Source organism: Ambystoma mexicanum, chromosome 10 (genome assembly GCF_040938575.1).
Source record: "Ambystoma mexicanum isolate Mex_15411 chromosome 10, UKY_AmexF1_1, whole genome shotgun sequence".
NCBI lineage: Eukaryota > Metazoa > Chordata > Amphibia > Caudata > Ambystomatidae > Ambystoma > Ambystoma mexicanum.
In genome coordinates this window covers 1,681,233,971-1,681,257,711 of record NC_090932.1, presented here as the reverse complement: position 1 = coordinate 1,681,257,711, position 23,741 = coordinate 1,681,233,971, and the positions used below count along the sequence as shown (strand labels likewise).

At 50.0% G+C, this 23,741-nt stretch overlaps 1 protein-coding gene across 1 annotated transcript in view; it reads left to right on the top strand.

Moving 5' to 3' along the window:
* The window catches only part of DHX37 (DEAH-box helicase 37), a 1,051,990-nt gene that overhangs the window by 616,292 nt on the left and 411,957 nt on the right, over window positions 1-23,741 (top strand). The window lies entirely within an intron of this gene.

Here is a 23,741-nt window from a genome sequence, read left to right as displayed (position 1 = left end):
GGAACTTTGAAGGGTTTGAAGGTACATTGAAATCTTCGTCTGGAGCGTTATGAATAGGCCTTGTTTTCTGGTCTTGCACCATGTGTGACGAGACCATGATTTGTCCATTTTATCCTCCTCTTTTGTGCTATTTCATTCAATTATACTGGTTGCTATTACTCACCTTGGCCTCTGGAGATTTGTTGGTCCATCTTGCATATGCTTTCTGCATCTTGAATTGTCCAAAATTTGGCGCTTGCAAATGTTTGCACCTTTTCCTAATCCAAGAGAAATATGTCCTATATACATGGCTTATCCTCTTCAACTCCCTTTGTACCTTGCAGTTGCTTCTTGCTGCAACATCCTTGATCCTTGGCCAAAGAAATATTCTTGTTTTTACATGAATTTGCATTTCAGGACCTGTTAGCTCTGCAGCCTTGGTCTCTTTCCTTGGGGTTTTTAGCTTACTAAACCGACATCTATCTTTTCCGCATGGCTGCTTTACCCACGTTATATTGTCTACTGTATCAAGCTTCTATATGTCTCATCTACCTAGCGTGTCTGCTCATGTACATCTACTGCATCTCTTCACTTATCTTCTCAGTATAGATGATTTCTTTGCATTTGCATATTCAGTTACTTTGTTACTTCAGTCACATCTTCTTTTTTTGAAATGATGTCATAAAGGAAAGAGAAGAGGAAGCACTGAAACGATATAAGAATACTCATATCGTTTCAGTGCGTATTTGTCTCTTTCCTTCATGACGTCATTCTACACCTGTCTGACTTTACTTATAGCTCTTCTGAGTTCAGTGGTGTCTGCAGACTTTAGGGTACATTCATTCAATACAGTTGTCTGAGCGCATAACGTCTTTCATATTTTCTATGCGGTATTGGGATGATACCAGGTGTCATGTACAGTGCTTTCTTACTGCTCTTCCAATAAGACGGAGGTGAGGGGATGGGCTCCATGAGTAACGTGTACATCTGCTTCGCTACACTACCACATGCAAGTGTCCTTGGGTTCCACCTGGAGCACTAACCTGCCTACGTAGCCCGGCCTTGGTAGGACATGTTGTGGATTCCGAGGTTGAGCACTAACCTGTCTGTGTAATCCAGCCTTGGTAGAACCTGTCATGATTTTCTAGGTGGTGGACTAACCAGTCTGTTTAGGTATGAATGGCTCATTTTGAAGGTATTGTTGCGGGTTCTAAAAAGGACCATAGAGTCTTGTATAAGGGTTCCCATTTTAATGGTGAATATAAACCCCGTCCCTGCTCCCAGTTTAGCTGGTAGTAAAATCTAGCGCTTCTCTAACGCGACAGGGTATCTATCAGACACTGGTTCAGAGCCCAGAAAACATCTTCTCTCGTCTGATTAGAATGCCGATGTATCCTCTGCTACTATGGATTCATTTCTTTTATTTTTACATGTTTTTATTGGCATTTGTATAAAGTACAGTTGTGCATTTCAGTTACCATTACACATGCCTACATTTAGTTTAACAACAATAAGTAACCATTAACAAACAACTTCCTCCACATGCTGTGTGACATATGTGGCCTCGGATGGGGCAGGCGCTTCCATGTTGGGGGTTTAGCCGGTCGCTCCTCGTGTCGCCGGTTGGTCAATGTCATTCGGGTGCCTGGAGGTGATTAGGCTAGGCCCACCGCGGGCGGTCCTTGGTTTGCTAGTGCGCTCATGAGGGTTTGTCGTCAGAGGAGTGGAACATGTCCCAGAGCAGGGTTTTCATGCTGCACATTTAGCAGTACCATCAGGGTCCGATCTATTCGCTCCCTCTACCCACACCTTGGTCTCTGCTTCTGCCCATCTTTCAAATTCTTTGCGCCATTTTACATATTGTTGCCCTGCAGCCGCTCTCCAGGACATGGCGATGGTTCTCTTGGCTAATATGCATGTCAGGTCCATGAACCTAGTTACATGTTTGTATTTGCCTATTCTGGGGTAGGCACCTAGCAAGCATTCTTTCAGTGTCCACTCGTACCTTTTTACTCCAGCTTCCCTGCAAGCTCCCTCTGCTCGCCGAGAAACTTTGCGCCCGCACACACCCCCAGAACATGTGGAGGTCAGCCTTCTCGCCTTTGCACCAGGGGCATTGTGAATTTGCTTCTTTGTTGAACATTGCTATTCTATGTGGTGTCATGTACGTGTGGTACAGCACGTTCAATTGTATTGGTTTGAAGCGCTGGTTCCTCGATACAGCCTTAGGTAAGCTCCGTGTTCTCTCCCAAACTTTCTCTGTTATGTTCGAACCTAGGTCCTTCTCCCATTGTTCTTTCAGTGCCACGCTCTTGGGATTGGGTATGTCTATCAGCATGCTATACAGCCAGGAGATCGGCCTCCAGCCGTCATTTAAATTGTACGTCAGGGTTAGCAGTGGGCTCGCCTGTGGTTCCTCTGGCCAACCCTCCTATTTTTCTTTGGCCTTTTCTCGGACTCTGCTGTACCAGAGAAATTGTCCACTCGGCAGCTCCTCTATTTCCTGCATTGAGTCGAATTCCCTGAAGTCCCCGTCTTCATATACATATCCCCATGTGTAAATTCCTTTCCCTTCCCATTTTCTTACCACTGCCATATCCGTATGCATGTGTCTGCTGCTATTGGCACTTCCTGTGAGTAGGGGTTTGTTATCTGCAGTATGGTTTGCGCTATCCTCTCTACCTTCCTTCCCAGTGTTACTATCAGTGGGGTGTGTTCCGGGTCCCCCTGGGCCACCCACTGTATTTCTTTTAGTTTGGTAGGAGCCATCAGGTGCTGCTGCAGGTGTGTTTTGGAGGTGGCTTCGTCCACCAGCCACTTGATTGTGTGGCTGAGCTGGGCTGCCAGGTCGTACTTCTCTAGGTTTGGTAGTTCACCCCGCCCTTGTCGTTTGGTAAATATAAGGTTGCCAGTGGGAGTCTGTGCCGGTTGGCACCCCATAAGAACTCTCGGAGCAACACCTCCAAGTAACGAAACAAGGACACCCCCAACATAGTAGTGCACATTGTTGAAAAAGCACAAGAACCTCGGGAGAATAATCATTTTGGTGATGGCTACCCTGCCTAACAGTGACAGTGGCAGCTTCAACCAGAACTTCATGGACCTCCTCAAGCCCTGCACCACCTTTACTGTGTTATGCTCGTGCATTTGTTCCGGTGTATGTCTAATGTTCACTCCCAGGTATCTAAACGAGTCCACCTCCCATTGAAGCCCCACTATTGGTAGTTTGCTGATGCCCCTCCCTCTCAGGCCCGCTAACGGGAATATGCAGGATTTGGCCTTACTGAAGTGGATCCCTGATACTTCTGCGTAGTTATCAAGTATGTCCAGGATCACTGGTACATTCAGTGCGGATCTCTCACGTACATCAGCACGTCGTCTGCGTAGAGCGACAGCAATTGTCCTGTTCCCCCAACCCAGATGCCCACATCAAGGTATTGCTTCCTGAGATATATTCCTATGGGTTCAAGACCCAGCACATACTGCATTGGGGATAATGGGCATCCTTGTCTCGTCCCTCTCTTAATATCCCAGATCGCTGACACTATTCTCCCTGTTTTGACCCTGGCTTTTGGGTTTGTGTATAGTATTTGCACCCATCGGATGAACCCCTCTCCAAATTCCCTCAGCGTTGCCACCAACCATTCCCAGTATATTGAATCGAACGCCTTTGTGGCGTTTAGGGAGAGTATGGCGTACTGTTCCTGGGATGCTGCTGTTTGCTCGAGTATGTGTTGTAGCCTGCACAGGTTTAACGCTGTGCTGCGTCCCGGTATGAAGCGGTTTTGGTCACTGTGTACTAGGCCCCCCATTATCCTGTTCAGACGCTTGGCCAGTATGGTGGTTAGAATTTTAATGTCCTAGTTTAACATCGCTAGTGAGTGGTACGAGTCACATTCATCCATAGGTTTCCCTGGTTTGGGAATTGGTATAACTAGGGTTTCCCTCATGGATTCCAGTAGCTCCCCTTTAATGTATGCCTTCCGGAAAACCTCAAGCAACACCAGTGTCAAGGTTGTTTCATATGTTTTATAGAATTCTTGGGGGAGTCCGTCAGTTCCCAGGGTTTTACTAGAGTCAAGCGATCGTATTGCCTCCGTGATATCGGCCTCTGTTATTACGGCCTCAAAGAGTTCCTGTTGTGATGGGTCTATCTTGGGGAGGCCTATTTCTTCCAGTGTGTTCAGTATGTCAGTTTGTGGCACCTGATGATCGTGACCGTAGAGGTGGGAGTAGAAATGTCAGAAAATTTCATTGATTTCTTGTTGTGTTTTGCGTGTTGTGCCTGCTGTGTCTTTGATCTGTGGTTTGGGGCCGTGGGTGCTCTCTCTTGCATAACCACGCTAATAGTCTACCTGGCTTATCTCCCTCGGCATGTGCTTTTGCAGTTTTTACTGAGTACTCGAACTTAGAGAGCCTCACCCATGCTTCTTTGCAATTTCCGCACAGCTCTGCTAGTTCTACCTCCTCATCTTTTGTCCCGTTTGTGACTGACTCCTTGTGTTTTATGTTCTCATCCAGTTACTCCAGTTCTGCTCTCAACGCCCTCTTTATGCCCCCCACCAATATGGCCTCGCCCCTCACCACTACTTTCATTGCCTCCCAGACTGTGCCCCATCTTTCGACGCTGCCTATGTTTGCTTCCACGTATTCCTCTATTCGAAGGGATTGGGTCCTCTGACGTATTCCATATCTATGACAGGTAATGTCCACAGCTGTGCTGCTTCGGAAAATCTTCTGCGTCCTGCATCGATGACATTTATGCGCTGTCCCCGAGGACCTCCTCCGACGGCCGACGTCACCCGATGTGATAAGTAGGACGCACGACGCCCATAGCCTCAGTTCCGTTTTTTTCCGCGAACGTGTTCCCTTCGTGAATCTCGGTATGTCTCGACTCTTGGGGGTTTGCTGTTTTCAATTCCCGGTTCGTTGAACCTGTTCGGTTTTTTGTGAAGACCTGTTCGTGGCGATGTCTACTTCGTCTTCAACCCCACGTCCGGGCTTCAAGAAATGCGGGGACTTTGGGTTCAAGATGTTGGTCACGGACTCGCACGATGCCTGCCTCCGGTGCCTCGGGGAGGCCCACGATACGGACGACTGTGTCGACTGCCAGTCAGTCACGGCAAAGGCCTTGCGGGAACGCAAGAAGAAGCTGTCGGTAGGTCGGGTGTCTAAGCCCCGGAAGTCGAGGTCTGCGGGGCTTTTGACGGATGACTCGAGGGGCGACTCTCTGCGTCATCGTCGGAGGTCCTGTGGGTCTCCTTCCAGGAGTCGGTCTCACCACTCCTCCGCCTCTTCGAACAATTCCCGGAAGCGCCGGCATCGGTCGCATTCCCCGTCCTCTTCCGAGTGCTCCGCCCGTCAGCGGGTGGCTTATCCCTCTATGCAAACAACACCGGAGGAATGGGCTTCCTTCAGGAAGCAGATGCTAGCGATTCTTGAATCGCAGGGCACCGGTCTGTCCACGCCTCCGAGTGGGGTCGGTCGGCTCCGGTCGAGAGACACCGCTCGTACGCCTTCGGGCTTGGGTGGTCGGCACGGCTCGCGGGAGAGATCCCGCTCGGACAAGGGTAGCCGTTCTCGCCATGCCTGTTCCAGGTCCCGGTCCTCGATGCGCTCGAGACCGTGTAAGCCTGTGCCGTCTTCGAAGAAGATGTCAACGCCTGTGGCGCCGAGGTCGTCAACGATTTCTCTCGAGGCTCTGCCTCCGAGGGGGTCGTCGGCGCCTAGGTCGTCGAGAGACACGCTCGGAGCTCTGGCTTCGAGGCCTGTGTCGATGCCGCCGATGCTGGCGGCGCTGCAGGTGACGTCGACACCGACTCGCTCGACGTCGTTTCTGTCGACGCCTTTCGAGGCGGTGCTGTCGGAGGGGCCCCGTGGCACGGGGTTAGCCCCTAGAAAGGATCTGGCTAAGGTCAGGCACTGCTTTGGTCCCCAGTTGTCTTCCTCTCCCGCCTGGAGTACATGTCAGAGGGTGATGAAGGTTCTGATGACGGCTTGGTTCCGGTTACGGTACCAGATGAGCTTATCTCGGGCCATAGCCAGTTTGATGACCAGAGGCCATCACTGCATGATGCCAGTGGCCTGGTACTCATGCCGATTCTTCATATCGGCACTTTATGTCTCGGGTCACCGAGTACTTGGGTTGGTCAGCTCCCCCAGGGGAGTTTGTTCAGGATGATCTCATGGACATCCTTGATCTTGGTCCCCCCGCTGACCCGGTTTTCCCGTTTCATATGGCTCTGCAGAGAAGGGTGGCGGCGGCTTGGACGGCTCCGGAGAGTCTCCCGGCAATGGGCAAGTCTTTGTCACGAAAATACCGTCCAGCCAGTAGCGACCCCTGCTACTTGTACAGGCACCCCACTCCGGAGAGTTTGGTGGTGCAGGCGGCTACGGCCCCGGCAAAGTAGGCGTCGTATCCTACCATCCCTCCGGATAGGGACAACAAACGTTTTGACGGCTGGGCGAAGAAAGTGTTTTCTTTAGGGGGTATGGCGCTTCAGGCGGCCAACTCCATATGTGCCTTGTCTCGTTTCACACACACTCTGTGGAACTGTGTTGCATTAGCAGCTGAACGTATTCCCGAAGAGGACGAACGGGATGGTTTCCTTGCTATGGTTCAGGATGGCAAGGATGCCATGTGTGAGGCCGTTCAGTCGGGTTTGGACATGGCAGATTGTGTCAGCCGGTCCATGGCGGCGAGCACCATAATACGCAGTTTTGCGTGGTTGCGGAAGTCTGGGTTCGCTCCTGATGTGCAGTCCCGGCTCCTCAACATGCCCTTTGACGGTGAACAACTTTTTGGCAGTAAGGCTAACGAGAGCCTTGAGAGGTTGCAGACCTCCAAAGCTGCAGCAAAGTCGTTGGGCGCTGCAGTTCGCCAACCTCCGCCTTTTCGTCCTAGGGGACCGCAATGGAGGGGAGGTTCCTTTCGCTATTACTCGTCCTTCAGTAAAGCGCGAGGAGCTAGCAGTCAGAGGCCACCGTAGGAGTGCCAGAGGTGGAAACAAGGGTACTCGAGGTGCCAAGGCCGCTCGGGCAGTTGCCTCTTTGCCCTCGGGCAACGCCGCAGCCGCTACCACTCAGTCATGAGGCCAGGTCCCATGGTTCACCGGTTGGGGGGAAGCCTGGCGCAGCATCTTGTAGAGTGGCAAGCCATTACTTCAGATGTGTGGGTTCTGGAGATCATAACCCACGGCTACTGTCTTCCTTTTCGGCAGAGGCCTCACGACAATCGCCGTGGGAACCTATCTTTGAACGGATCCGCTCCTTGCGCAGGAAATTCAAGCCCTGCTGGAGAAAGGCACCATAGAACTGGTGCCTGTAGCTTAGAGGAACAAGGGTTGGTATTCCCCTTATTTTTTGATTTCGAAGAAAGACAGGGGATTGAGACCCATCATGGACTTGCACGGTTTGAACAAACTCCTCAGGAAGGACAAGTTCAAGATGGTTACTCTCTCTCAAGTCCTCCAGGCCCTTCAACATCAGGACTGGTTGGCGTCTCTCGACCTCAAGGATGCTTACTTCCATGTGCCGATCCATCCCATGCACAAGAAGTACCTGAGGTTTGCGGTTGGCGACTCGCACTTTCAGTTTCGGGTGCTGCCGTTAGGATTGACCTCCGCCCCAAGGGTTTTCACCAAGCTCATGGTGGTGGTGGCAGCGCATCTCAGGAAAGGGGTGATTCACGTCTACCCCTACCTGGACGATTGGTTGATCAGGGCAAGCTCTCCCGAGCAAGTCCTGGATCATCTGTCCGTCACCTGCCACTCCCTTCACAAGCTGGGCTTCTCCCTCAATTTAAAGAAGTCCCATTTGACACCAACGCAGCGGCTCCAGTACATCGGAGCAGTGCTTGACACATCCCTGGGGCAGTGTTTTCCTCCCCAGGTGAGGGCTCTTCACATTCAGCAGATGGTGCACAAGTTTCAATTTGCCCAGAATCTCCCAGCGTCCGAGTTCTTGAGACTGCTCGGCCTCATGGCATCCTGCATTCATCTGGTGCCAGAGGCTCGTCTGCGGATGAGATCTTTGCAGTGGGCACTCAAGCTCCAGTGGTCTCAGTCCTCCGGCAGGCTGTCGGACCCTGTTCCGGTGCTGCCCTCGGTCGCCCAGGACCTTCTGTGGTGGGCCGTCGAAGGCAATCTGATGAAGGCGGCCCCATTTTGGCTGCCCTGGCCGGAGGTGACGATCATGACGGACGCATCCCTCACGGGAGGGGGAGCTCATGCCAACGAGTTGACAGTCAGCGGTCGTTGGTCTCCGTCGGAGTCCAGACTCCATATCAATCTGTTGGAGCTGAGGGCTGTCAGGCTAGCCCTGAAGGCTTTTCTGCCGACTGTGCGAGGAAAGAGTGTCCTGATTCTAACTGACAACACGGTGGCCATGCACTACCTCACCAAAAAGGGGGGGGGCAGGGTCACTTCCTCTGTGCAGGGAGGCGATGCAGCTCGAGTTCTGGGCCATCCAGCAGGAAGTTTCGATCTCGGCTGTTCATCTGGCCAGAGACGACAACGAGACAGCGGACGCTCTGAGCAGGCAGAGCACGATCTCTCATGAGTGGGAGCTGGCTCAGGAGATTCTCCTGGCGATCTTCGCCCTTTGGGGGACCCCTCAAGTGGATCTTTTCGCCTCCAGTGTCAACCGGAAGTGCAAAAGGTTTTGCTCGCGGGAATTTCCTCCAAAAGGAGCCATAGGAGACGCGTTCGTGGTGGAGTGGTCATTCCCACTGCTGTACTCGTTTCCTCCAGTCCCCGTCATCCTGCAAGTACTGCGGAGGTTACGGAGGTTCGGTTCCCGGATGATCCTCATTGCTCTGGCGTGGGCCCGGAGGACGTGGTAACCGGACCTTCTCGACTTGTCCATCTGCCCTCCACGTCGTCTTCCCTACCGAGACGATCTGCTCTCACGGGAGGGGGGGTCAGGTTCTCCATCCAGAGGTCAGATCCCTCAACCTTCACGCTTGGCTTCTGAAAGGTTGAGGTATAAGGATTGGGACCTCCCTGAAGACGTGATGAAGGTATTGCTCTCGGCCAGACGGCCGGCAACAAAGTCTCTGTACCATTGCCGTTGGAGAAAGTTCTGCGACTGGTGCAGAGTTAAGAATGTGGATCCTTTTGAATGTGACATTCCCATGGTTCTGTCTTTTTTGCTTTCTTTGGCCCACAGGGGCTTGCAAGTGGGGACCATTAAAGGTTACCTGGTGGCGCTGTCCATCTTTAAGCGCTCGTCTGAAGAATGTTCCTATTTTAAGATTCCTTTAATTTCTCAGTTTTTGAAAGGGCTTACTAATGTGTCTCCATCCGTCACCTTTTCTGGTGCCCGGTTGGGATTTGAACCTTGTTCTTAAGTTTCTTATGGGTGCTCCGTTTCAGCCTTTACATTCTTGCCCTTTGAGACTGCTAACTCTTAAAACTGTGTTTTTGGTTGCGGTTACTTCCGCTCGCAGAATGAGTGAGTTACAGGCACTTTCAGTTAAGCAACCCTTCACTGTGTTTCATAAGGACAGGGTTGTTCTTAGAGTTCATCCTTCTTTTCTTCCGAAGGTGGTTTCGGATTTTCAATTGAGCCAGAAGGTTGTTCTTCCGGCGTTCTATCCTCCACATCCTGGTAAGGAAGAGGCGAGGCTCCATAGGCTTGATCCTACGAGAGCGTTGAGCTTTTATATTTCGCGCATGTCCCGGGTCAGAGTGGACGATCAACTTTTCATTGGTTATGCTGGAAAGCATTTGGGACAAGCTGTGACGAAACAGACTTTTTCTCGTTGGATTATTTTAGCTGTCTCCGAGTGTTACCGCTTGGCGGGTAAGGACCCTCCGGCTGGCTTGCGGGCCCATTCTACCAGGGGAGTGGCTGCGTCTACTGCCCTGCAGAGGGGAGTTCCTATTCGTCACATCTGTAATGCAGCCACCTGGGCTTCAGTACATACTTTTGTACGTCACTACTCCCTCGATTCCATCAGAGGGCAGGATCTGGCCTTTGGCAAGGCAGTCCTTTATTCCGCAATTTGATTGGGCATGCTAAATTTGTGTTCTAAATTCTTTCGCACCTCCTTGCTTGGTACTGCTTTGGGAGTCTGTCATTGATATATATGGAATACGTCGGAGGACCCAATCCCTTCGAAGAACAAGTTACTTTCTTACCTGGAAACGTTCTTTCGATGGGATGGTCCAACAACATATTCCATATCGCTCCCTCCCTACCCCGCTGCAGAATTTCTTTTGCGATTGCAGCTTGCGTTCCGCAAGGCCTTGTGTGTCTGACTGGCAGAAAACTGGTAGCACACGTTCTGGGAAAAAACTATAACTGAGGCTATGGGCGTCGTGCGTCCTACTTATCACATCGGGTGACGTCGGCCGTCGGAGGAGGTCCTCAGGGACGGCGCATCGACGTCATCGACGCAGGACGCAGACGCCGAAGATTTTCCGAAGCAGCACAGCTGTGGACATTACCTGTCATAGATATGGAATACGTCGTAGGACCATCAAATCGAAAGAACGTTACCAGGTAAGAAAGTAACTTGTTCTTTTATCTCGCAGCTCTTCCGTGAAGGCGGGGTCTGTTAGGGTGTCTGGCGCCATGCGCCACAGCGATATGTGTGGTCTGGGCCCCCGCATTTTCCACTCATCAGCAGCGGTGACTGGTCTGATATTGACCTGCCTAAGTATTGTGCCGATTCTATTTGTGTTTGTGTTTGGTGGCCCTTGGCCACAAATAGGTAGTCAATTCTTGTGGTCAGGCAGTGTGGCGATGAGTAGTATGAGTAGCCTAGGTCAGTGGGATGTAGCTCCCTCCACACATCTACCAGGTCCAGGGATTCTAGCAGCGTGTTTAGCGCCCCTGTTGCGGTGTCATTTCTGGTTTCTGTCGGTTTAGACCAGTCCAGCTCCCAATCCCTAACACAGTTGCGGCCCCCTCCCCTTATGAAAAAGCTCTCCCGGCATTGGGCCAGTTTGGCCCCCAGTGTATCTAAGTGTTTTGGGATCCCGTGGTTGGAGAAGTATGAATTTATTATGTAGACCTCTACTAGTTCAATGCATCCCTTTAGTATTAGGTCCCGGTCCTCGGGATCTGCCTCTCAGCTCAGCAGTTTGAGTGGAGTTGCCGGGCTTATCCAGATGAGCACCCCCCTAGCATATTTTGAGTAGGGGGCCCCATGGCATTGCCCGTCCCAGTGTTCCGCTACAGTTGCCATTGTCTTCTTGGTCAGGTGGGTTTCTTGCAGCATTGCAATAGCCACCCTTTTCCTGTTGATAAACGATTTCACCCTGTTCCTGTGCATGTAAGTTCCCAGGTCTCTGACATTCCATGTCAGCACTTTAATTTTGTTGGCCATTGCAGTGCTTGGAGCCCTCCCTCAGCCCTCTCGCCCCCGTCACCAATTACCTTTGCAGGATTTTCTCATTGTGTTACTGTTAAGAGTGACTCCCTGTCCTCTTGGAGTATGTATGATGAGTGCCTGAGTAGTGATGTCATGAATGGAGTGTTTGGGTATGATTAGGTGGAATGCTGTGTGGTGAGTGTTCTACCCAGGGACAGTTGAGATTATGTAGCCTGGGTGGTGGGAGCCAGTGGGCTCCAATTTGATCCTGTAACTACTAAAGAATCTCCTGATGACACCTGATTAAAGTAACAATAAGTACTTCTGGCCTCCAGCGTATCCTTTACCCAGCTGACCCCGCCTAGGGTCATAACATATATTGGCGACGAGGCATGGTGTTGATCAAGGCGGACCCTGAGAAGAAGCTGGATAAGACAGGTACCTGCATGAATGGGGCCAGACATTGGGAGAAAAGGATGAGAGAGAGGAGAAAGGACTGCTGCGGGGGGTGCAGCACAGGATCACAGAGACTGAGAAAAAGGAGGGGGCCCACTGCCCCCCATGATGAGTCCCACCACCCAGGGGAAAAGAGGGCGTCTCTAGTGGCTTTCAAAAGATGGTAACAGATAATGGCACCCGGTAACATGAGAGGTGGTGTTTTAGTTTCCACTCAAGGTAACCCAAGAGACTGTTCCTGTTGGCACTACAGGGTTAAAAAATGTTTGTACCAGAAGTCGCTCTTGTTGTACCAGGGAGAGGCGCCAGAGACACATCTGTCACTGCTGGTGTAGAGCTGACGTGGAGCTAGGAAATGCAAGCTCTAAGGAGTGAAGTGAGTGCCATTCCTGAGAGCCGTTAAGTCGATAGAATGCTGAGACTGTCTAAACGAACCTGTGTCCGTGGAAAAACACCCATTGCTGTAGGATGGCAGTAAGAGTGTGCTGCAGTGAAGGGTTGTCAGCTTGCCAGCCGCCTAATAGATCACGATGTTATGTGAGTGAGGAGCCGTGGTACTGGGCACGTCCCACTCATGGGGATAACATGTCTTAGTCTCAGACGTCCCGTAACGAGCAGGGTGACAGTTGGAGCCCTGGAGCTCCATGCGGCCTCTTCTCCCATCCTGTAGTGATGATGTCATCAACCCAGCAGGGGGACTCGGCGATTGTGTGGAATGATGGATCATGAAGATTCTTTACTGTCAGAGAATGCCCGGTGCTTAGAAGTTCGTGTCTACCCAGTGAGCTGTATCAGGGTTTCGAATAAAGGACCCTGCAACGTCATTCAGTGTGTCCAGGAAATGAGTTTCCTTTCCGTGTACCGGGTTCCTAAATTAGCTGCGTCGTAGTGGAGACTGACACATGAATTGACTACCATTGCCTTTCAAGGGGAAGGAAGGAGTGCTGCGTGAAATGATGGGGCAGTGTTGCGAGACTGCCTCTACTAGAGTAGCATTAAATTGAAATTTGACTCAAAGCAAGTAAGGTTCTCATCGTAATGCAGCTGAGCCTTGTTATTACCGTTACTGTTTTTCATGTCCCAAGCAGAGTCAGTCATTGCAAAGTATTTTATGGACGAGATACTGATTTAACGGAATGTTCCACAGCCAAGAAAATGCAATGTTGGATTTTGTGAGGTTGTACATTATTGTTGGAAATACCAAAGAGGGATTGTTTCGCCAGTTCAGTAGATTGAACTATAGTTTTGTGTGAATGGAGTGTGTGGACTGTTTCGTATGTTGCAGATTTTAAAAGCTTCGACCACAGTGATTCCTTGCGGAGAGTGCAGCAATATAGCGAGCTATTTATAGTGGTTCACTGCATATCAGAATAACAGTTTGAGGATTTGCAGGAGGTTACGTTTCATCATGGAACCATGCAAAGTGGACTTTATAATGCGGCAGAGTTTGCCTTTGCACTTCTTGGAATTTACATTTGCATGGAAGTGTGAATGGGTAGGTTAGCTTGTGTCAGTTTAACAACTATTTGAGGAATTGCAGGTTGTTTACGTTGCAGTTTCAGGCAACATGGACTTTTAGTGTTTCTTTTACTAAAAGAAGATGTTTAAAAGTGCAGACTTAGGAAATGTCAAAGTGAGTAAAGTTTAGGAAATGTTAAGATATTTGTCTACTTCCGAGACATTTTCTGTAGTTATGATGTGCATCTTGTACATGTCATTAGCATGGGTCTGTGTGGCCCATTCATGAGCATGTTGAGCATGGGTGAGTGTTGTCCATTCATGTGTGTTATGAGTATGGGTGTGTGTGTGTGGCCCATTGAAGTGTATTACAAGTATGGGTGTGTAGGCCCTCTGATGTGTGTTTCGAGCATGAGTGTGCGTTGCACACTGGAGCTTGTAGTGAGCAGGTGTGTGTGTGTGTTCATTAAAGTGTATTATGAGCATGGGTGAGTGTAGCCCATTGAAGTGTATTGCTAGTATGGGTGACTATGGCCCATTGATGTGAGTTACACTTGGTGTTCTCAGAGGTAACTGGTTTTAGGAATGGTTGTTTGGGTGTGCGTAGCCCATTGAAGTGTATTTCAAGTATGGGTGTGTATGGCCCATTGATGTGAGTTACACTTGGTGTTCTCAGTGGTAATTGGTTTTAGGAATAGTTGTTTGGCAGGACGCTGCCTGCATGCTGTTCGTGGCGCGAGAGTGAGGGGACGCTTTCATGTCTCGTGTCTGATGGTGAGTTAAAGGGTGTGTGTGTGTTTCACCCCAAGGTCACCTAGTGGCATTTTGTCCAAGCTGTGAGTTGGCTTGGGTAGGTTTTCTTGTTTCTTAAATTGAGTTGCAGAGTGTGTCATTTTTCGGTGGCACTTCCCTGTAATTTTTGGGCTAATCTGACTTTTCCATCTAGTTGCCGGAGGTTTTCGTTGTTGGTAGATGTGTTGGGTTGAGACCTGACTTCTGATGGCTCAGATTGGAACGGCCGCCAATCTGGGATCGGTGTTTGGGTACTTGTTGTGGAATTCCTCTGGTGGGAGTGGCCCTAGTGTGTATGAGTTGTGAGTGAGTTGCTGACTGTCCGGTATCGTGTGTGTGGTAAATGGGATCTGGTGCCCTTCTAAGATCGCCCTGTGGTGACTGTGCATAGTTAGTTATTGTTTGCTTTGTCAGAGCATGACCTGGTTTATCCCGAGCTAGGGAGTTTGCGCGTGGGTGTGGCAGCCCCATGATTTTGCCCGTGGCAGGGGTCAAATAAAAGGAGTCAAGCGTTCTTTGAGGGTCTGTGGATTTGCTTTGGCGTGTATGCCCACGGTGGGCCGGTTTGCGCTCGTAGGTGGCAGCTGCGAGGTTCCCTGGTGGCGGTGGGGAATGGAAGGTGATCAGTGTTTTCTGATGGATTGTGAGAGTAGTTGAGGCGGCTGGGTCTTGTGCTTGTTTGGTTTGTCATGTTGGAGACATTCCCCCAGGAGCCTGGTACTGGCTATGGTGTGCTTGTGTGTGTGTTGCGCCCTCCCGAGTGAGTGTTGTGCATTTTAAGGAGGAAAGGTGTTGGTGTCGATTGAAGGAAGGGAGGTGTTAGGATAGTTAGGCTTTGAAGGAAGGGAAGTGTTAAGAGTGACTCCCTGTCCTCTTGGAGTATGTATGATGAGTGCCTGAGTAGTGATGTCATGAATGGAATGTTTGGGTATGATTAGGTGGAATGCTGTGTGGTGAGTGTTCTACACAGGGACAGTTGAGATTATGTAGCCTGGGTGGTGGGAGCCAGTGGGCTCCAATTTGATCCTGTAACTACTAAAGAATCTCCTGATGCCACCTGATTAAAGTAACAATAAGTCACTCTTAACACTTCCCTTCCTTCAAAGCCTAACTATCCTAACAGTTACCCCCCAGTGTTAGGCAGAAACCTGTGCAGTTCCCTTGGGGACCACTGCAAAAGATTTAGGACTACAGGTGTTGGCAGTAAACCCACTTGGTAGCAGTCTGTACCACCCAGATTTACCTGGTAGCTGTGGCTGAGCAGTCAGACTTCCCTCAAGAAGAGTTAGGCAGTATGTAAAGTATACACAATAGGCACTCAGATACAATAGCACAAGCAAACACTGACCAGAGCTTTGGTATCAAGGTATATATTATTTATTTAAAAACACACTTATTGAAACACTCCAGCACTAATATTGTAAATCACTCTAAACACAGTTACTATTATTATATATACATCCCTTATTCCTTATCAGACAAGTCTTAGTTAACACCACTTATTTCCAGACAGAGGTGAGCGCTTAACTATAGATGGCACTCCAATAAGTTAACGAAAAAGAGAGGGAAAAAGGCAGAATGTAGGGAAATACACCACACTAATACTTTGGAACTCTTAAGCAAGGCAGGAAAGTCAAAAGTTACTTGTGAGCCAAAGTCCATAGGCCGGGCCCACTCTTGGAGAGAGCAGGGCACAAATGAACCCAAGATCACACAATGACAACAGGCTTAAAAAGTCTTGCAGGGAGTTCAGAAAGGTTTTAGTTAGACTCAGAAAAGTTTAGCCAGGGTGTCCCAGGCTAACCCAGGTTCGAAAGCCGGGGGCTAAATCTACCCCGTGCAGTCGGTTGCAAGGGAAGCCAGGCTGAACACGGTACCTTAGGTGGAAAGGATCCTCCAGCGGGGGCAGTTGTTCCCTGGCAGCGGGTGCAAGTCACGGCTTTGTCCAGAGGAAGAGGAGATCTCGACGTGGAGGAAAGATGAAGGTCGTTGCACTGCCAGGGAAGAAACCAGCCGCAGAGTTTTCCGGTTAAAGGTACTACCCTTGGATTCGCGGTAGTGGTTAAACGTGGTATCCCGGTTGCCGGGGTGCTTGGCACAGGCAAGGCGGCCACGGCTTGTCCCAGGAAGCGAAAAAGGAAGCATACTGGTTTATCCCCACCAGTCGAAGAAAGAAGACTCTCCGGGCTGGAGCTCTCCTCTGTCGTTGGGAAAAGTGGTGAGACGGTTCAGCAGGGCTCCACCGGTGGAGTCGTCGTAGCAGGTCTGCTCAGCTTCTCCCTCGTCGGATTCTTAGGTCCTGTGGCGACTTCTAAAGTTCCAGTCCCCAAAGCCCTGCTTTTATGCAGAGAACCCCCATTCACTCAGCCTAGCTGTCACTCAAACATGCTAAGTGGTGAGCCAGCAGGCTCACCACTTGGGCCAATCAGGACGGAGTGCGACTTGAGTTGCCTAGGCAACTCAGTCCAGGGTGCCTAAACCCCCTCCCACAACCCCTGTGGTACCCAGACAGAGTGGCACCACTTTCGGAGGCTTCTGTGGAGAAGCCTGTCAAAAAGTGGAACAAAGGGCTCGTCTTGGGTTGGAGTCACAGAAGAGAACACAAACGCCATTTTAGAACCGAGTCTTGGCAAAAAATACCAACCGGAGAATTAATATTAATTAAATAAACCGGCGGTATGTTCGAGGCTATAGGAATTAATTAATTAAAGTTGGTAGCCTCGAACAATGGGAAAATCCTATAGGAATATATTTGCGGTCGAATATAAAAAGTAGTATCCACTGCCACCAGCCAAAACTCGATCAGGGGGCACGGAGACGTGCCCCCTCGACTAACAGACCCCGGGGCAGTCGAATTGCCCCGGCCAGTACGTCCACAATATGATGGTTTGTACTGGTTCTGTTCAGAATTTGAGACTAGTAAAGTCAATGGTGACTTTACATGCCCTGGGAGACAGTAGTCAGTCCCAGGGTATGGAGTCTATACTGGGGGTGGTCACTATGACACCCCTGTGTTACTGCACTGAGGGTGCTGTGTAACACACATCACAAAAACACATGAAGCCCTATGGAGTAAAAGACCCCATAGCCCATTAAACACATCTAGAGTCAAAGAAACACACTCAAATCATGCCCAAGAGTGAGGGTAAAAGAGTCTCACTCTTGGCAGGGGAAACAAATAAACCCCAACAATCCAGCAATGCCGCTGGGGGACTCACTAGGTTAGGAAATTCAGCCTAAGCAGAGAATTCTCCCTAACACCCAGGTAGCCTCCAACCCCATTCCGTTGCGTAAGATCGCATTCATATATGTCTTTGCACATACCTCGCTCCGTGTAGTGTTCCAACCGTTACAAACTTCAAACCAAACCAGAGCCAAGAAACTGCGCTCAGCTGCCACCCCCCAATCGTGGCGCTCCAGCGCTCCTGCAGCTGCTTGGCCCATCCGGGCTTCCACGTGCGGGCTGTGGTGTGCTAGCAGCAGGCCAACACTTACCAATTTGTGTGGTGTGTCTGTTCGCTCTGTTCGGAGTGTTCACTTCACTCCTGCCGTGCTGCAAAGATCAAAGTTTATTAGTGTTCTTCAGCATTCCATTCTGTCAGTGTGTCCTGTTCCTCCCTTCTTATTCTTTTGCGGCTGCTGTAGTTCATGACACTGCCTCTTTACCGTCATCCAAGTTATTGTGTTCTAACCACATTGTGGCTGCCGCTGGCGTTTCCAGGAAAACAGCTCTTCCCTTGTAGAGTACTTTTAGCCTGGAGGGGTACATCAGCATATATTTCAGGTTCAGTTTCCTGAGCTTTGCTTTGACTGGTAAAAACGAGTTCCTTGCCCTCTGCACTGCCGGTGTGTAGTCCGGTTATATGGCTATGCTGTCATTGTCTCTGCGGATCTCCCCACCTTCTCTTGAGAATTTCAGTATTGTTTCTCTGTTGAAGAAATTCAGTACATTTGCTATCGTGGGGCAGGGGTGAGAGCCTGGCAGTGTTTTTTTCTGTAGTGATCTATGGGCCCTTTCTATTACGAACCCCTGTGACAAAGCACCTGCCCCTATTTCTTGTAATATTAGGTTTTCATTGAAGTCCATTAGGTTGGGTCCTTCCATCCCCTCCGGGGACACCCAGCAGGTGTATGTTGTTGTGGCGTGCACGTCCTTCCGCGTCTTCCATTCGGGCCTCCAGTGTCGCATTCCTCCTCTCCAGCTCTGTGAGCTGCTTCTCCAGATCTTTGGTGGTTTCCATCATCTCTCTGTTCTGTCTCTGCCATCGTGACTCTCTCTGTAGGTTGCGGACGTCCTGTCTCATCAGTTGCATGTCCGATCGGACCTCCTCAATTTTTGTCAATAAAGGATCGCAGGGCTGCGATTGCTTCAAGCACTTGTCCATCTTTAGTGCCAGTCTCCTTGTCAGGGGGCCCTGATTGTGTTTCAGGGGCAGTTTGTGGTTGCCCTTTCTGTTTGGTTGCATTGAAGAAGTCCATGATTGTTGTTTGCTTCTTATTCTTGGTGGAGGGCATTTCCTTGGTGGTGGCTGATTTTGTTGACGTGTGTGTTACAGTTGCGTGCCTTTTAGTCCTTACACGTGGAAGGTTCTCTCAGATCGATTCGGTGGTTTGACAGTCTCTTTCTTGTTAGCCCACTTGTGTGTTTGCCGCTTCGGGTATCAAACGCTGCCTGCGGGGGTTCAGTTCGACTCTGTGGTATCACCAGCTGTCTCCGGTAGTGGTGTTAGTGTGTGTACCCACTCCGCGGGTTGGTTATGTTGTAGGTGCCTCGTTATAGCTGGTTGCGGTGCCTATCATTATCGACCTGGGCGGGGACCCTTTTGTCCCCCTCTCCCTCCTTGTGGTGCACCCTCAAAGTGAGTGTCCTTATTGGAGTATGCGCCTGCTGCTGTTTTGCGCCGTGCCTCTGGTGAACCACTCGCACGTCTTGCAGTCACTGTTGATTCGTTTCACCTCCTTCCCTAGCTTCTCCCCATTTTGGGCCTCTGGGTGCATTCTTGGTTGTTCCTGGGCTGCTGGATCAGGTGCAGTGACTTCTGCTAGCTCCCCTGGGTGCAAACTGGCCCTATGCTGGAGGGTGCGCCGCACAGCTTTTTGTTTTGGAAGGTTTTTCAGGTCCTAGACCAGGTTATGCTCCCCTTGCCCCCCAGCTAATGCTCTGTGCGTTGACGAAGTCCCTCGTAGCAGTCAATGCTGCGCTTTCTCTCCTGTCACTTCTGCAGACCCGGTCGCAGCTTCCTAGTGTTCCGCTCTGTGGAGCGCCTCTGCGTTGGGTCGCGCTTTGCTTTTCTCTGCCCTTCGTGTGTTTGCCCCGTTTCATGTAGTGGGTCTCGGTTGGTCTGGCGGTCGTATCCTAGTTCCTGTCCCAACTATTTTGGGTTGCGCTTTCCAGGCTGCCACAGGGTCACAGGCGCATTCTTGCTGCCATCCCTGTCCAGTTACAGCTGCTTGTGCTGGTGTTCTGGTCGCCCTAGCCCTCTTTTGTGCTTAACCCTGTGTTCTTGGGGGCCTTGGTGAAGCTTCCCTGGCTCCCGGTGCCCTGATCGGGCTCGTCCCTGTGCGTTGGATCAGTGTAGTCTGTCTGGTCCGCGCCTCAGCCCGCACAGTGTCGCCGCCTACCTTCTTCTCCCCCCGGCCGCGGCTTCCACTTTGCTGTCTGGCCTCAACAGTCTGCTACCTTCAGGCTGCGTGTGGTCTTCTCACTCGCGTTGGGCTGCCCGTTCCCTCCGGCAGTCTTCACTCCTGGGCGCTTTACTCAACAGTCCACATCACTGTTACAGAGCTCCACGCGCAGTCCTGCCGCCCAACCGGGTCTGTTGTTTGGTCCCCACCTCTGGTGGTCTTGCATGCGCTCTTGATCCGCTCATGCTGTGGTCCCACGTCGTCTCCTCAGCTGTTTGCCTCTCATTCCCATTGCACCTCAGCGAGTGTGGCGTGTCGGCTGCCGTTTCAATAGCCGCTCCGCTGCTTCTCCCGACTCGCTCCTGTAGCCCTGCTTCCTGCGCCCCTGTTATGTTGGTCACGTTGTTGCCTGCCCCAGGCTCTGCTCCTTTACACCATTGGAGTCCCGGCCGCTATCTTGGGTCCGCAGGGGCACCGCTTCGCTGGCCTCTCACTCGGTTTGTGTCCTCCGGTTAGCCAATATGTTTGTTCAGTCAGGCATTCGATTATCGCTTCTTCTTTTGCTTTTTGGTTGCTGAATGCAGTTGTTTAGTTAGTGTTCGAAGGATTAGTTAAGGTTCTCGGCAGGAGCTTCGTTCACACGCAGCCTCACACCATGAGCCTAGGCCACGCCCCTCTTCTACAATGGTTTCATTGGGTTCAGTTGCTCAGCTTGTGGGGGCTCAAAGCGCGTTTCTGCCCAGCCAACGTACACAATACAAATACGACCCTTACACCTAGCGAGCTAAGGTTTTACCGTACATGTATTCGCTGGATCTGCAATACGTTCACAATATATAAAAGGGTAGGTAAGAGAACAAAACAGACAGGTTAATTGAAAGAGAGGCATAATGCTTAACGTAGCACTTTCTCATTAGTTAGCATTGTATTAACGTACCCGAGTCAAAAATGACTAGCGTTGTAAAAAAGGAAACATTTATTTTACACACATAGAAGCCCTTAATACGCTCTTTCTAGTGATTCGTATAGTTCCAACAAATCAACCCTCTTATAGGGTACAAGTCATGTTTCTGTATTCAAACCAATCAACATTTACAATCACACGCTTTCAATCATCTGTTCAAAACCACATGCCCTGTTCAGCCCCACATGGGCATAAATCACAATTGTATTTGAGAAAGGCACAATGCCCTATATGCTTCATCACCTAGAGAGCTCAAAGATACTTCTCAATTGAAAGTTCCAAACTAAACCAAAAAGCATATATCAAGAAAGCATCAATGAAATGCAAAAAATGTATCAGAGAAAGGGCAGCATTATGGCACAGAGTTCATTCAAGCAAAAACCCCATTGCAAATTGAGTTATAAGATGCAGGCTTCTAAAAGAAGCATAGCATCCCCTGTGATCTGTCTGACAGGTCTGTCTGGCAACAGCTGCCCCTCGTCTCATCTATTCAGCCAACCAGCAAGCTATGAGTTTCATGCCATTTATATAGGGTCTCAATGGAAACCCCCTAATTAGTAAACGTGCATGTCAATCAGCAGACAGTTCCTCAGTTTCTAATGAAACCCTACGTTACATGGACATTAAACCCCGCCCCCACATGTCTGATGTGGGTAAACATCATATAATAGCACGTCCCCTTTAGCCAAGGACTACAATAACAAATCTTAGTGTCTGGCAACCTATCAGCTGTTCGCAAGGCGTTCAAAGTCTCTCCTCTTATGAATCCTCAGCAAGCTGCTCTGAGTGTCTGACCATGTTACCATGGCACAGCAACATGCTCGAACAGCATTGTGCTTCGAAGTACAAAGTCCAGGCTTTTTCGTATGGTTCTTTGGCTTTCTCCGCAGACTGTTTGATCCTTTTTATGGGAAATATAAATGAAGTTACTTGCACGGCTTGCTGGTTCAATATGTAAACATATGTAGTGTGACAAATATATGGATGTTGTCCTTTCTCCCCTGGGGGGAGACCTTTTCCATGTGGATGAGGGCACTGCAGCCACAGTCCAACAGTCCCCTTTGGGGGTCGTACACAGGGGGAGGATCACATGGGAGAAGAAATCCCTCATGGGTTTAGAGACGAGCATCCCTTAAGAGAACGGTATTCCCGCCCATCACCTGAGCCTGGACCACCTTCCTACAACCCTAAGAACAACTCATTTCCTAAAAGGCTCATGAGTTATTGTCATCCTACCCTTCCCCAAGCAAGTACTTGGATGAGGAAGAATAGGAGCTACCTAAGTGACGATCCTTTTCCCAGTACTGTAACAAACCATATCCTCAATGACTCAAATGGAGTCCTAAGATCAGTACTCTGACGAGGGAAAAATGTGGAGGCATGAGGATTACCTATAGGAACAACGTTGAGCAGTCTAGTGTTTTCAAACGTTCTATTGGCCAGAGCCAGTATAAAAGGGGAAGATATACTCAGGATGTGTGAGAGAAACCCTCCCTTGAGGAGCAAGTAGCAGGAATGCTGTGCGAAGCAGAAGAGGCTGTGATCCAATCTGACTCCCAGAGAGGGGGGAACTCCTTGTGCACACGCCAACAGTCTGAGGAGAACTGAGGGAAGCTAGAGAATCCCTAGCAGGAAGAGCCAAGAGACCCCCTCTCCTGAGAAGAACTCTCAGGGATGCTGTAGCACTGGCTGCAGCAGGAAAGTGGGGGAGTTCAAATCGGGCTCAGCTGGGACGAGAGAACGGTCCTCCGAGGAGGAACAGCGGGAGCTGTGCACGGCAACAGCTGACACGAGCCAGAGGGAAACCATAACCAGAAGAACGGTAGAACTCGAACGTGGTACACAAGGTGAGGACTACTAGGGCTGCCACTGAGTGAATCCTCTAAGCACCCCAGTCCCGCGAAGCGCGAGGGAGCGATAACGCGCAGCCGGGAAGCATCAAACTGCAGACCCCTCCCAAGACCAAAACGCTACCAGAGCCTCTGGAAAGGACGCAGCTGCCTGGGACCTGCCGATAAGCTGCGAGAAGGAAGGAAACGGATGCAAAGTTTGCCCGAGAGATGTTGTAGGTCCGGGAAAGCCACAAGGGGAGAATGCAGATGCCTGAAAGATGGGGTCCAGGACCCTGAAAAAACGAGGAAGAGTTGTATGCTTGGCAGGAAAGTGAACCAAGCAGACAATGCAACAGTAAGAGTCTGGGACCCGCACCCAAGAATAAGAGGGTCTGGGACTCTGATGAGAGAGTCTGAGATTTGCGAGACAGTCATGGTATCAAGAGAGAGGACACAGACAACAGAACTCAAGTTTCATCAAACTTTATTTAAATGTAAGGATGGTGTAAGGCCTAATTTGCCCTATAACTAGTTTGTGGATTTCTATATCTTAAAACGAAGGATCGTCTGATTCTGTAAGTCCAGATCAAAGTTCTGTCTGTGTCCCAAAACTTATACTTGTCCTCACATGTATAAATAAAGTGTGGGATTTCTCTTAATCAAAATAGTGATAAAAAATAGTCTTAGCTGCTCTCAGTTCAAGTTCTTCTTGGGTCTTATACTTCAGGCTTATTGTAGTTCCAATAGCTGTTGGTCTAACCAATTTTCTGTTAAATCTTGGGAGTTCCGTTCCCCAAATTCAATTTAGTACAGTTCACAAAAAGGGAATATTGAGGTTTGCTTCCCCAAGCCGTTTCTCAGTTATTTAAGTTCTCAGGTTTCCCTTCTCCACGATTGCACTGTAGTACTCAATGGACTTGATTGATTGGTTTGTTATTTATTATGTGCCTATACACAAGTGTTTTAAGCCACAACAAGGAAACAGAAGGTGAACAACAGTCTTACTAGGCCTTGTGCCATTGAGATTGTGCAAGTGCGCAAAAATAGAAATGCAGGGGAGAGGGAACAGGGAGAAGTACATCCAGGGCAGCAGGCCCCCCAAGTTAAGTGCTGGTAGGCTGGAACTACAAAGGGCAATCCCAGCCTGGTACTGCAAGGTTAGCCAGGAGGCAGTGTAGTATGGCCAGGTGGCAAGTGGAGGACGACTGGTTGGGGGTGGATGGCTTGTGTCCTGTAAGACTCTGAGGTAAACCAGGCAGCCAGTCAGCAGACATAGCAGGAGCAATGGAAGGTTAGCATGGTAAAGGGAGAGGGG